Source organism: Triticum dicoccoides, chromosome 5B (genome assembly GCF_002162155.2).
Source record: "Triticum dicoccoides isolate Atlit2015 ecotype Zavitan chromosome 5B, WEW_v2.0, whole genome shotgun sequence".
Taxonomy (NCBI): Eukaryota; Viridiplantae; Streptophyta; class Magnoliopsida; order Poales; family Poaceae; genus Triticum; species Triticum dicoccoides.
In genome coordinates, this window is record NC_041389.1 from 162,022,594 (window position 1) to 162,036,291 (window position 13,698).

The 13,698-nt window shown below is 44.7% G+C and overlaps 1 long non-coding RNA gene across 1 annotated transcript; it reads left to right on the plus strand.

Annotated features, from left to right (window-relative positions):
- The first annotated feature begins 6 nt into the window (after positions 1-6).
- LOC119307974 lies at positions 7-1,214 on the plus strand. Its single transcript, XR_005149667.1, has 2 exons — positions 7-554; positions 657-1,214. It is a non-coding gene; the product is annotated as an uncharacterized LOC119307974 (long non-coding RNA).
- The last annotated feature ends 12,484 nt before the right edge of the window (positions 1,215-13,698 follow it).

Below are 13,698 nucleotides of genomic sequence, written 5' to 3' on the forward strand. Positions count from 1 at the left end.
CAGATCCAGCTGACCATGACGGCTGTGGATCCCCCTCCCCCTACCCTACCTTTCTCCTTCATCGCCACCCCACCCTACCTGGCTTCTTCCCCCGCCGCCGCCCCCCACCAGCATCTGGCATATTCCACCGCAGGCGCCCTGCACTAGTCGTCTCCCTCCCCACCTTCTTCCACCTCAAGGAGACGGGATCCGGGCCGGCAAAACGTGCCCTTGCGCGGCCACGACCAGCCCCAGCTGCGACATCCGGCGACGACATCCCGGTACATGGCGGCATGCTAGGAGATGGATCGCGACGGAGTGGCGGTCGTCCATGCCGTGGCGATGCGGGGTCGTGCTCCTCCTGGAGATCAGCCCGGTAGGCGGCGCCGGCCAAACCTCCCCTAACCCCGGATCCACACCTCCCCGGCGGGGATCAGGTGGAGCGAGGCCAGGTCGATGCGGGTGGTGCCTGCCTTGCACTACAGATCCCCACGGCGGTCCCTCCCCGCGTCGACGAGCACCATGACGGCGAGATCTCGCCTAGCCCTCCCTTCCTCTGCTTCCTCTGCTCGCCGGTAAGTGCAGTGCACACGGGCGCCCTTTTGCACTTCTTTTTCGCACCTCACTTGTTGTTTTCAAAGTGGCCCCTTGAAGTACACTTTGTTGCGCCCCCGCAGGTCTCTCCCCCCCAATCTGCAGATCACCGGCAGCGCCCCATTCCATGCCGCAGTTTGTTTCGGTCGTCCACACCATAGATCATGGAGCCATGGTCCATGCAGTCGATTTTGCGTGCAGTTACAGTCAACCCCACGGGCATAGGAGGACGTGGGCAGTGCATTTTGGAGTTTTTATCCATTCCAGAGTTGCGGTGCAGTTTGGAGTTTTGTGTGTGTTGAGAAGCTACAGAAAATTGCACTCTGACTAAGTTTCTCAAGTGCAAATAATGTTATTACATTCAGTTTTGGTTATGCATTGGCAGTGCGGTACTTCAGTGCTAAATTTGGCGTAGTGGACGGCAATGTGTGTGTGTGTGTGTGTATGTGTGTGAATCTGTACAGTGTTGTTTGGCTCCAGTTTTGGTTACTCAGCGTGTTAGTTTTGTTACTCATCGCCTGTAGTTGTGCAGATTCCGCACCACACGTGAGGGTTCCTCCGGGCATCAGCTTGGCAGTCTACCTGGCTCGGTTGTGAACTTGTGTGCAATTCAATAGCTGTGGATGGTGTCATGTTTTATAGATTTTTCTCTATCGCAGACATGTATGCATGTATGTAATGCGAAGAGTCCCAGGTCAACGGCGGATGTAGCACATGCAGTTCGTATGGTTGTGTGGTGCGCTCAAATATTTTTCTTCTAGCTAATTTTTTTTGTATGATATTTTCTGTATCGAAGAGGTTCACTTTTGTTCCACAAAGAGGTTCACTTTTATTCGGTGCAGTGCACTACTCCCATGCTGTGCGGTCAAATATTTTTCTACTAGCTGATTTTTTTGTATGATTTTTTCTATGTCGAAGAGGTTCACTTTTATTCGGTGCAGTGCACTACTCCTATGTTGTGCGGTCAAATATTTTTCTACTAGCTGATTTTTTTTGTATGATTTTTTCTGTATCGAAGAGGTTCACTTTTGTCGCACAAAGAGGTTCACTTTTATTCGGTGCAGTGCACTACTCCCATGTTCTGCGGTCGAAAAAATTTCTACTAGCTGATTTTTTTGTATGATTTTTTCTGTATCGAAGAGGTTCACTTTTGTCCCACAAAGAGGTTCACTTTTATTCGGTGCAGTGCACAGTGCACTACTCACATGCTGTGCGGTAAAAAAAATTCTACTAGCTGATTTATTTGTATGATTTTTCTGTATCGAAGAGGATCACTTTTGTCCCACAAAGAGGTTCACGCTTATTCGGCGCAGTGCACTACTCCCATGCTATGAAGTTCAGAGCAAACGGCAATGATGTAAAATAAAAAAGAACATGCATCTCACTTCATCAACATTGATGGTTCACTTTGATATATGCCGCGGTTCAATTGCCCTCATTTATGTGGTCTACTCTCATTCGCAACAAAGTTAGAAAAAATACAACAAAAACTCAGAGAAAATTTACGTCCGACAAAAGGAAACCATGCGGTGCACTTGCCCGTCTGATGCAGTGCGGTTTCCTGTCCGAAGCAGTGCGTTATTCTATCCGATTCGGTTCACTCGTCGATTTTAGTGTCGTGAAAAACAGAGTGTCCGCATTTCGGTAATTTTAAAACTGCTCTTAAAACGTATGGAATTAGAGAAAGTATTCTATGTGAAAAATTTGTGCCTCGTCGATATCTTTCCAACGGCATATCATTTGAATCATTTCGACAACCGGTTTGTAAAAATTTCGCGAAAAACGGCCGCTGCCTCTCGTCGTCAGCCGCACGATTTTTAAAATTAACTAAAAACCATAAGGAGTCTCAAAAACATTTCAACATATGAAAGTTGCGCCTTGTCCGTAGCTTTCCAACGGCATATCATACGCCTCATTTCGACAAACGGTTAGAAAACTGGAGCGAAAACAGTAGCGAAAATTAAAAAAAATTGGAAAACAGAATTCAACGATTTAGTAAATTTGAAACTGCTCTTAAACCGTAATGAATTAGAGAAAATAATAGATATGAAAAAGATGCGCCTCGACGATATCTTTCCAACGGTGTATCATTTGCTTCGTTCCGACGAGCGGATTAGAAGAAATCACGAAAAAACGCTTGTTGCCACTCGTCATGGGTCGCACCATTTTCAAAACTGCTCTTAAACCGTGTGGAATCTAGAAAAGTGTTCAATAGGTCAAAGTTGTGCCTAATCCAGAGCTTTTCAACGCTATATTACACGCCTCATTCCGATAAACGGTTAAAAAATTAGAGCAAAAACAGTACCAAAAAAACGCGTGCAGTTTTTTTCGACGAGAAGTTCACTCGTGTGAGTACTGCAGCACACTTGGTTTAAAAAATGACGTGCACTTGCATTGAGCATGCAGTGTGGAAGTGTTATCAGAATAGTTATTCTGCTAATATTAGCAGAATAGACCGTCTGTGTATACATACATATATATAGTTATTCTGTATACATATATATATAGGGCTGCACTATTCTGTTACCCTCGCGCCCTATATAGAGGCGTGTCCATTTTCTTCCTCCTGCCGCCGCCCGAACCTAGCTCCGCCCAGCGCGCCGCCCCGATCCCACCTCCACCCAGCGCGCCGCCGCCCCGATCCACCGCCACCCTGCGCGCCACTGGCTCTATCCCCCTCCTCCTAGAGCGCCTCTGCCAATCCCCCTCCTCCCAGCGTGCCTTCCGTCGCCGACCCCTGCCCCCAACTTGCCTCCTGCCGATGACCCGCCTCCATCCGCCGGCGTGCTTCCCTCGCCGTCCGCGGCGCGCATCCCTCTCTGTCTATCTCCGGTGCGCCGCCTCACCCGACGACCTGCGCACCAGTGCACCACCACCCCTACACCGCCATGGCCGGCCGCCAAGATCCAAGGCTGAGGAGGACCTATGAGTCTTGCTCGCCGGAGCTAGGCTGCTCGCCAGCCACCTTCCTCCCTCGCACTCTCCCGTTGCCTTCCTCGTGGCGCTCCGTCCACCTTCCTCCCCGCGCTCTGGCCGCCTTCCTCCCGATGCTCCGACCGCTCCCTCCCACGCACGCCGGCCGACCGCATCCCTGCTTCCATCAGCTCCACCCCGACGGAGCCGTCAGTCCACCAGAGTACAGGTAGCCGGTTCACCCGACTCGATCCAAAAATCTTCTTTTTTAGTGGACGTGCTTATGCCTGAGTGGATGTGCTGCCCTCAGTTCTCTCTCGACAAATCCAGCAGTGCGGGTTCTCTGGTGCGCCAAGTATTGCCGGCGGCGATGCTTGCATCATGGCCCATTGAGTAGATGCAATTTTCCTGGTTTTCATAGACAACATGGATTTTAGTTCAGCTACAGAAACCATGCAGGTTCAGTGATAATGGTACCATAAGTTCGGACAAGAAAACAAATAAGAACTAAACAGAAAATTTTAAATTCTACAAGTTCAAGTGCTCATCCACACATGATAATTCAAGTTGGTAAAAGTTTAAAATGGTAAAAAGTTCAAGTTGGAAAACAAGAGAAATCTAGAATATTTGTTGCAAAAAAAATTGACCTAAAAAAAGAAACACGCAAAAAAATATTGGCAAAAAAATAACATCCAGTTCAACAATAAAAACCATGCAAGTTCGGGGCTAGGATACAGTACACTGTTGAAAACTTACGAGAAAAAAATTACCCAAAAAATAGAGCAAAATCTAGTTAGTGAAAACACACTTAGTACAAACCCGTGTAAACTTCAGTACAAGTATACTTTTTTGGAACCATTCAAAACTACTGTACAAAAAATAGCTCAGTACAAACATACACGTATATCAGTACGATTACTCTGTTTTTCAGACGAGAAAACAGCAGGATCCATCATGTCGTATTCGAAATTACTCTTAAACGGTTGCGAAGTAAAGAAAACGTCCAACATGACTAAGTTTCGCATTTTCGATAGCTATCCAACGGTATATTATTTGCCCCGTTTCGACAAACTTTTTAAAAAACCGCGTTCGAAACCAATTTTACCGTATTTGAATTTGTATTTAAACCGTAAAGAATTAGAAAAAACTTTCTATACGCAAAAGTTGCGCATTTTCCATAGCTTTCCAACGCCGTATCATTTTCGTCAATCCGACAAACCGTTTGCAAAAAATCGCGAAAATAGGTTCCGCCAAACATTTCACCGTTTTTCAAATTACTTTTAAATCATATAGAATAAGAAAAAAAAACAATACATATATGGAAGATGCGGATTTTCACCAGCGTTCCAACGCCATCTTATTTGCTCAATTCCGACAAACCGTTTCAAAACTGCTCTTAAACCATAATGATTTTGCAAAAAACGTTCAATATACTTGAAATATGGTTGTCAAGAGCTTTCCAACGATATATTACACGCCCCGTTCCGACAAAAAATTTACAAAAAGTTTTTGAACTAAAGAAGACGATCTGTTAAACACAACTGAAAGCATCAGTTCAACCGCTTCGAAAACATCAGTACAACCACCTGAATCCGTCAGTTCAAAAAGGGTAACAGAATAATATTCTGTTACGCGTAACAGAATAGCCCAGATGTATATATATATATATACAGAATAACTATATATATGTACACACACACACACACACACACACACATATATATATATATATAGAGAGAGAGACACACACACATCCATTTGGAAATACTTATACATACCAACTCAAAAGTCCATATCCAACATATATTCAACAACAAGCATACAATGGTTTCATCCATACATACATATATAGGTAGCAAGTTTCACATTATTCATCCTACAAAATTAAAACAAAAAGGAAGGACAAGGAGAAGAGTAGACTCCATCAACGCAAGCTTCCGTGATCTAAAGCAAATCTGCAAATTGGGAGAGAATAAAGTTAGAAGAAGAAGAAGAAGAAGAAGAATTTTTCTTCTCTTTCTTTCTCTCCTCTTCTTTATCTTCTTTTTCTTCTTCTAACTAAGGTAACCTAGGTAATTATGCCTTTTTTTAGCTAAGCTAGGTAAAAATGCTAAGTGTAGGTCATTTTAGAGCTAAGCTAGGTAAATAGGTCATTTTGGAGCTTAGTAAGGTTATTATGTCATTTTCGAGGAAAATAAGCTAAATATATGTCATTTTGGAGGTATCCAAGATTATTATGCCATTTTTGACCTAAGTATGCTAAGTATGTCATAAATGAACTAAAGAAGCTAAGTATAAGTCATTTTTTAGCTAACCTAGGTAGTTATGCCATTTTTTAGCTAACTAAGCCTATTTATTCATTTTGGAGGACAAAATGGTAAGTGTAGGTCATTTTAGAGCTATCCTAGTAAAATCAGTCATTTTTGAGCTAGGTAAGATTATTTTTCATTTTGGAGGAAAATAATTTAATGATATGACAGTTTGGAGCTAAACCAAGGTTATTATACCATTTTTACCTAAGTAAGCTAATTATGTCATAAATGAACTAAAGAAGCTAAGTATAGATCACTATTGAGCTATCCTAGGTAGTTATGCCATTTTAGCTAACTAAGCATATTAAGTCATTTTGGAGGAAAAAATGCTAAGTATAGGTCATTTTATAGCTATCATGGGTAAAATATGTCATTTTGGAGCTAAGTACGGTTATTATGTCATTTTCGAGGAAAATAAGCTAAGTATAGGTCATTTTGGAGCTAAATAGGTCATTCTTAAGCTAAGTATGCATTTGTTAAGCAAAACACTTGGGAAAACTTACCATCATCACGGAGGTGAAGGACCGGTCGGGGTTGCGCGAGTGCCGGACGGAGAAGGATCGGTCGATGCTTGTCGGGAGGCATGCCACACCAAAGATCATTTGCAATGTCTCGTTAGCATGATGCAACTCAAATGTGAATACGAGTAACTAATGACCATTCAAATGAAACTCACCGTGGGCGCTATACCAATCTAGGGCATCGGCGGAGGGGTTTGACCATTGCTCTGGCACACGGACTGTACATTTTGTTTTCACGAGTCAATCATATTACTTAGTAATGAAACAAACTTTACGTGCATGATTTGGCTAATATGAAGGAGCAACTTACCACGTGGAGCTCGTATAGGTCCTGGTGTAACGCGTCATTCCGGTTCCTCTCCTTCTCCAATAGCCTAGCTGTCCTCTCATCCATGTCCCTCCCCCTCTCTGCCGCCTGCCTGTTTGCCTCCGCCAGAATCTCCTGGACCCTAGCCTCGATGGCGAGCTCCATTGTCCGTGGACGAGGCCTTATGTTAGGATCGGAACTCGTCTGGCGTTTCTTGATCTCTGGGAGAGTTCTAGGACAACGTATCAGTCTATCCCCAATGGCTACCTAGCCATGGTACCTCCCGCCACCAGATAACATCACAAGCTGTGGATCAAAAGGACTCTGGCTCGGGTTGAAGTCCTCCCCTTTCCTCGTCTTCCCAACGTCTCTGTACCTCACGAGCTTGTTGTGGGAGGAGATGTTGGTGAACCTCTCTGGATGATCGAGGTCAAACTTAGAGAATGCCTTGGCCTTCTTGTACGGGGCAGTATGGGCCATGGCATAGAGGTCGAATAGCGGTGGCACCTCCTTCTTGTTGTGTCGCGCCTAAAAGAGAGGAACAAAATATTAGTTAAGGGCTCAAGCTAGCATGAAGAATGAAATTGCATGAATCATGAAGCAAACCACATACCCACTTATCCCCGTACTCAATCAGGTTGGAGCTCCCTTGATGGCGTGGCACACCTTGCATTTGGGCATGCTTATCCTTGGCCTTGTTGTGGACGGCTAGCCATTGGGGAGAGCACCACTCATCCACCAACGCCTCCCAATAGTCCATCCTATCTGCACACCATCTCGGGGGCACCTAAGTTGGTCAAGAGAAATTTCGGTGCTACGCCTATGAATCAAATCAAGAAAACTAAGTACAATGCCTTAAGAATAGGTAATTACCTTCATATACTTCTCCTTACTCAGAAACTTAACGCGGCACTTCATCTTGGACCTCTTAATGTTAGTCGAGGCGTAGTAGTCTAGAACAGCCTGCACCCGAGCCTCGTCCGTAAGTTTGGAAGTTGGCGGTTGCACTCGGCTTTGACAACAATAGCCGCGGCCGCCTCATGTTCCTCAAGACACCTGTAGAAGGTCTGCAGTCAAACAAGACAACACTAATTAATTAGTACAATCACTAGGTACTGTTAATTTTTAATTATGTAAACGAGAAATTACCCAAAACGTCCGGATCACAATGTCGGCCACCGTCTCGCACAAGACATTGTCAATCCTCTCCTATGGAGGGGCCGGGGCAGCCAAGTACAACTCCCAGCTCAGTGCTAGATGTGGAACCTAACCCTCACCGGGCAACGTGACCCACCCCAGGAAGTTCTACCGGCAAAGCACACCAAGGACCTTGTTGGGCATGCGAACACCAGGGGCAGGTTTCCAACCCCTGCAGTATGACAAGGCCAACACATTAGAGAGTAATTTGAAGAAACGTGAAGGAGAAAGTTTACAAAAGAGTAAATGCACTTACTTCTCCTCATTAGGCTCAATCAACCACCTCTGATCGCGGGTCGTCGACACAGGCAGGAGCTTTGTACCACCACACTGGTAGAACTTGCCCCCCTCAACCAGCTTGTGCTCGCTATAACTATCCTTAGAAAAGCTGTCCTTGCCACCATCAGCATGGCCACTAGCCTCCGGAGTCATGTGGGACGAAGACTCTGGGACCGGGGTCTCATGGGACGAAGACACTGGGACAAGAGTCTCGTGGGACGAAGACTCTGGACGCGAATCTTGTGGGACGAAGGCTCGGCGACCCGAGGCTCATCGGCCCGAGGCTCGTGGACCGGAGTCCGAGACGGGTCCACCTTAGACGGAGCAGTCCTATGGCCGGGAGAATCAGCTGGGGGTGGCGGCGAGGAAGCCGTAGAATCCTTCCTACCTCTCCCGCCGCCACATCCACCTCTAGCACCCCTCTTCATCAGCCGAAGAAGAAGCGCCCACCGGTGGTGTTTGCATACTGTCTATCAGCACTCTCCGATGGTGCTGGGGTGGAATGGAAGCACCCCCCTCAGCACGCGCCAAGGAAGAATGCTCGGAGCGCTCTCAACTCGTGCCCACCATCTGTCGACACCTGTAATGACAAAGAGTAAATGAAAGTAGTACAACATAAACATAATAAAAAATTTAAGTGTATCATCACCATGAACATAATAAAAAATTGAATACCTAATAACATGAACTAATTAATATATATATACATATATATATATAAGTGTGTGTGTGTGTACATAATAAAAATCGAATACCTGACATTACTAATATTACTCTTCATCGTCTATATATGCTTCGGATCAATAAATGCATCATCATCATCACTATTAGTAATGACATGCTCATCATCATCATCATCATCAATAAATGCATCAACATGTGGAAGGGCTCCTTTACGTAATCGGTCAAGCATTGCCAGGTCATCCACAACAGTAACCTCTTCTAGTTCTGGCTCTTGTTGTTCCGACTCAAGGGTGAAGTCGGATTCATTGTTGTTGTCTACTTCAATGTTCTGGGTGAAGTAGAGCGGTTGTTGAAATGTTTTTTTGGAAAGATGTGTTTCTTGGAAGAATTCTCCTTCATATGTGTTTGGGTTAATGTGAGGTTCATAATCCTCTTCATTGGGGGGAGGTGGTCTAACACGTGGTGGCACTTCATAAATGACATCCCAACCATTGATATTTGGATCACTTTGACATGCCCACGGTAGATAGAAAACTTGGGTTGCCTGTTGAGCCATAATATAGACATCGGGAACATCCAAATGGGTGCTTTGTTTGATTTCCACTAGCCCTATATGTTCTTGAGTCCTTATAGTCTCCTTCTGCTGGAACCAATAACAATTGAAGACTACGACATTTGGTGGGTTTGCACCATAGAATTGAAGTTCATAAATTGCTTCAACTCTTCCATAATACTCGGTATCTCCTTCGCTGATAGCAGAGACACAACAATTTGTAGACTTTCGGTTGGCCATAGATAGCTCTTTGCCGTAGGTACGAAAGTGATACCCGTTGATGTCGTATTTGTCAAATGAATGGACCTTAAAGTCAAAACCATTAGTGACTTGTCTCAAATTGGCATCCATAAACTCTGAATTATCCTACAAGTTTAATATGAAACGATTGTTGCATTAGCGGCAAATTAGACGAAGAAATGAAATGGTCTAATGGAAATTACCATTTGTTTGAACCAAGACATGAAACCAGGATAGCCGCCTCCATGCTTTGCCAGAAGCTCACACTCTTCGATGGAATCCTTTTGGATCACCGCTCCATACGAGAATTTGCTGATGAATCGACTGTATCAAATTTATCCGGGAATAAGAGCAATTCAAAGGAAATTGAAGTTGCGAAACAGTGTACCGAGAACTACTTGATGTACGGTCGCACTTCTGTTAGGTTGTTGAAGATATACAAAGAAATGGTCCACCATTCTTCAACATCCAACGTTAAGGCATTAGAAGCACCGACTGGTGCGAGATCCCCTTTGAATAGGCTGAGGTTGGATCCACCCTTTTTAGGGTCACCAACATTTTACCGAGGCTTTAGATTATGCAAATGGCGATTTTTGGCTTCGTAGTATGCTGTCACGAAGTTTGCCGCCTCCTTAGTAATGAATGCCTCGGCCATCGATGCTTCAATTATACGTTTATTTTTACATTTTGCTCAAAGCGTCTTCTGCATCCTCTTAGTTGCGTAGTACCAACGATTTTCCATGGGCGCCCCCAATCTTGCCTCGATCGGGAGATGCAAAATCAAGTGCTGCATTGGATTAAAGAAGCATGGCGAAAAGATATTCTCCAAATTGTTGATCAACTCCGGCGCAAACTCTTCCATTTCTTCTAGCATGCCAGGCGATAGTTCTTTCGCACAAAGAACATGGAAGAAATAGCTCAGCTTTGCCAGTACTAGACATTCATCCTCAGGGATGAAGCCACGCAACATCACCGGCATTACCCGCTCAATCCATATCTGCCAATCAGGACTCTTGAGACCAAATATGTTCAACTTTTCAAGACTCGCTCCCATCTTTAGATTCGCTGCATACCCATCGGGGAACATCAACTGCATTTTCACCCACAAGATAATGTCCCTCATAGCTGGATACTTTGCATTTGCCAGTACTTCGGCTTTGTCTACTTCTGCTTTCCTTTTGGTGGTTGCATGTTTTGTAACGATCTATCACATTGCGCCTCCAGATCAACTCTAGCCTTAGTATTATCCTTTGACGTCCCCTCTATGCCGAACAATGTACCAAAAAGTGCCTCGCGATATTCTTTTCAGTGTGCATCATGTTGATGTTGTGTGGGCAAAGGAGGTCTTTGAAGTAAGGCAGATCCCACAAGAATGTCTTGTGAGTCCAGGTATGTTTTGAATTATACCCCTTGAAATACCCTGGACGCTCTGGATCTGGCTCGAGAGCGTTTAACTGATCCAGGGTCTCTTGGCCTGTCAACGCAAGTGGTGTAGAGTTTTTGACAACTCTACCTTTGATGAAGTTCTTCTTGTCTTTCCTGAACTTATGACGAGGATCCAGGAACTGTCTATGCAAGTCGAAGCAAGAAAACTTGCGACCAGCCTGAAGCCAACAAAACTCAAGAGCTCTCTTGCATGTGGGGCACGGGAACCTTCCATGCACACACCAGCCAACGAATAGCACATACGCCGGCAAGTCATGCGTCGAGTACATGTACCAGACACGCATTATGAAGTTCTATTTGCTAAAGGCGTCGTATGTCTTGAACCCCTTATCCCAGGCTTGTTGCAATTCGTCCTTCAGCGGCTGCATGTACACATTCATATTCTTCCCCGGATAGTTGGGCCCTAGAATTATCAACGTCAGGAAAATGTTCTTTCTTTGCATAATCTGTCCGGGGGTGGAGATTGAGTGGAATGACAAATACAGGCCAACAACTGTATTGGGCTGCTATCAGACCAAACACACTGAACCTATCCATGCCGATGGCGACTCGAGGATGCCTTGGATCTGCCGCTTTTTCCTCATGTAATGCATCAAAGCGCTTCCACACTTCACCGTCCGATGTGTGCACCATCATCAGCTTCCCATCTACATTTAGTTGGGTTCTTTTGCCCGTTTTGTGCCATGTCATCTGTCTGGCCGTCTCTTCGACCATGAGAAGACGTTGAAGTCTTGGAACGATTGGCATATACCGAAGAACATTAACGGGGATTTTGGTCTACGTCTTCTCACCCATACCATTGTCTACCACAACATACCTGGATGACTTGCAAATGGGACAATAGTTCAAGTCCGCATACTAATGCCTAAATAAGGCACATCCTTTCTCACATGCATGTATCTTCTCATAGGGATCTTAAGAGCATGGAGGATTTTGTCTGACTGGTACATGTTTGTAGGTAGTACATGGCCTTTGGGTAGAAAATGTCCAAATACTGTCATCATCGCGTCGTAGCATTCTCTGCCCAAGTTGAATTGAGCCTTTAGAGCCATTATTTGTGAGATGGCATCCAACTGACAAAGCTCAGTGTGCTCGTGGAGAGGACGTTTTGAAGGCTCCAACATATCATTGAAAGCTTTTGCAGATTCCTCCATCTCATCGTCCGAGTCCCGAGCATCATCAAAGTTTTGCACCATGTCTTCCATACCAGTACCATGCTCATCGGTGCGATGACAAACCACCTCGGCTCTTGGACGTCGGGTCGACTCACCATGAAATGTCCAGACCGTATAACCAGGTGTAAAACCAAACTTCTGCGGTGTTTACTCATTTCAAGCTCGTCCATACTTTTATAGTTGTTGCACCGGGCACAGGGGCACCAGCTTATTTTCTGGCCATTTGCAAATGGGGCCCTCACAAACCCACTGGTTTTTGTTAACCATTCATCGGTCATGTCTTCCTGACTAGTGTAACCGGTGTACATCCACACACGATCACTCATATTGCGTAGCTACTGGACACACAAGAAATATATACATAATTCAGCAAACGATATCCATCACTTAATGGAGTTTGTCACTTTTATTGCATCCATGCAACCTAGACGCTAATAGGTAAAGATAGGTCCTAATCCCACCCGAGTATGTGTAGATTGGGTTCGTTTTCCCATGCGCTGCTCCAAATCCGACGCAAAATTTTGGTAGCACCTCCCCTCTGTTCTCCCGATACACGTCTAGGCAATAAGCAGAGAGGATGCGTACCTGGGGAACAACAGGGAGGCACTGACAAAATTCTACATCTGATCCGGAGCAGAGCATATGGGAAAATGAACCCAATCTACACATACTTGGGCTGTCCATGGATAACGTTGGACAATCCGAAATAATCACGGTTATAAATATGGAAATGCATGCATATTTATAGATGTAACCCTATCGAACAGGAGACACATAGTGGTCACACATACTAATGATCGAAGACACCTATAGGTAGCAAGTTTCATCGGCACGAAGACCGGAACATAGCAAACGAAGGGGGGAGGAGGAGATGTAATTTGTGCTCACCCACGAATGCAGGGGCGGAGCTTGTTGAACGCACAGGGAGGTCGTCGAACACCAGACCCTCGCAGCGACGAAACAACTGCACATTTAAAATCACCTGATCAACACAAATATGATGTTTTTTATAACAAAATCAAAAAATATCTTATATTTACTAATTGGAGGCACCATACGAGACATCACGTTAAACAGTGAAATTAAAGAAAATTGACCGTCCGTTTAATATATAATGTGTGTATAGCCGTTGGATGAAACATGAGGAGGCCAGACGTGGTCTCCTATCCCACGAGTCTCTCCACTTGGAGTCTCCCATCCCACGTACATGTAAATGAGTCTTCCTCCACTTGGACTCTTTCCCGTTTCTCTTAAATCAGGAAAAAAATGTGATTAGTTATACACGGGACATCCTCCACTTGGTACCTATCCATGTCGTCTCTCTCACGTTAATCCTGGGCAAAAAAACTATAAAATAAAAATGTTGGCCTTTTATTTTTATTCTCAATCGCCACGTATCGTACTTTAATTGTCTTTAATTGTCCAAAGAGAAAAATACACATAGTCTCCATTGAAATGTGGTTTCATTGGCAATACAAACACATGCATGGTTGTATAT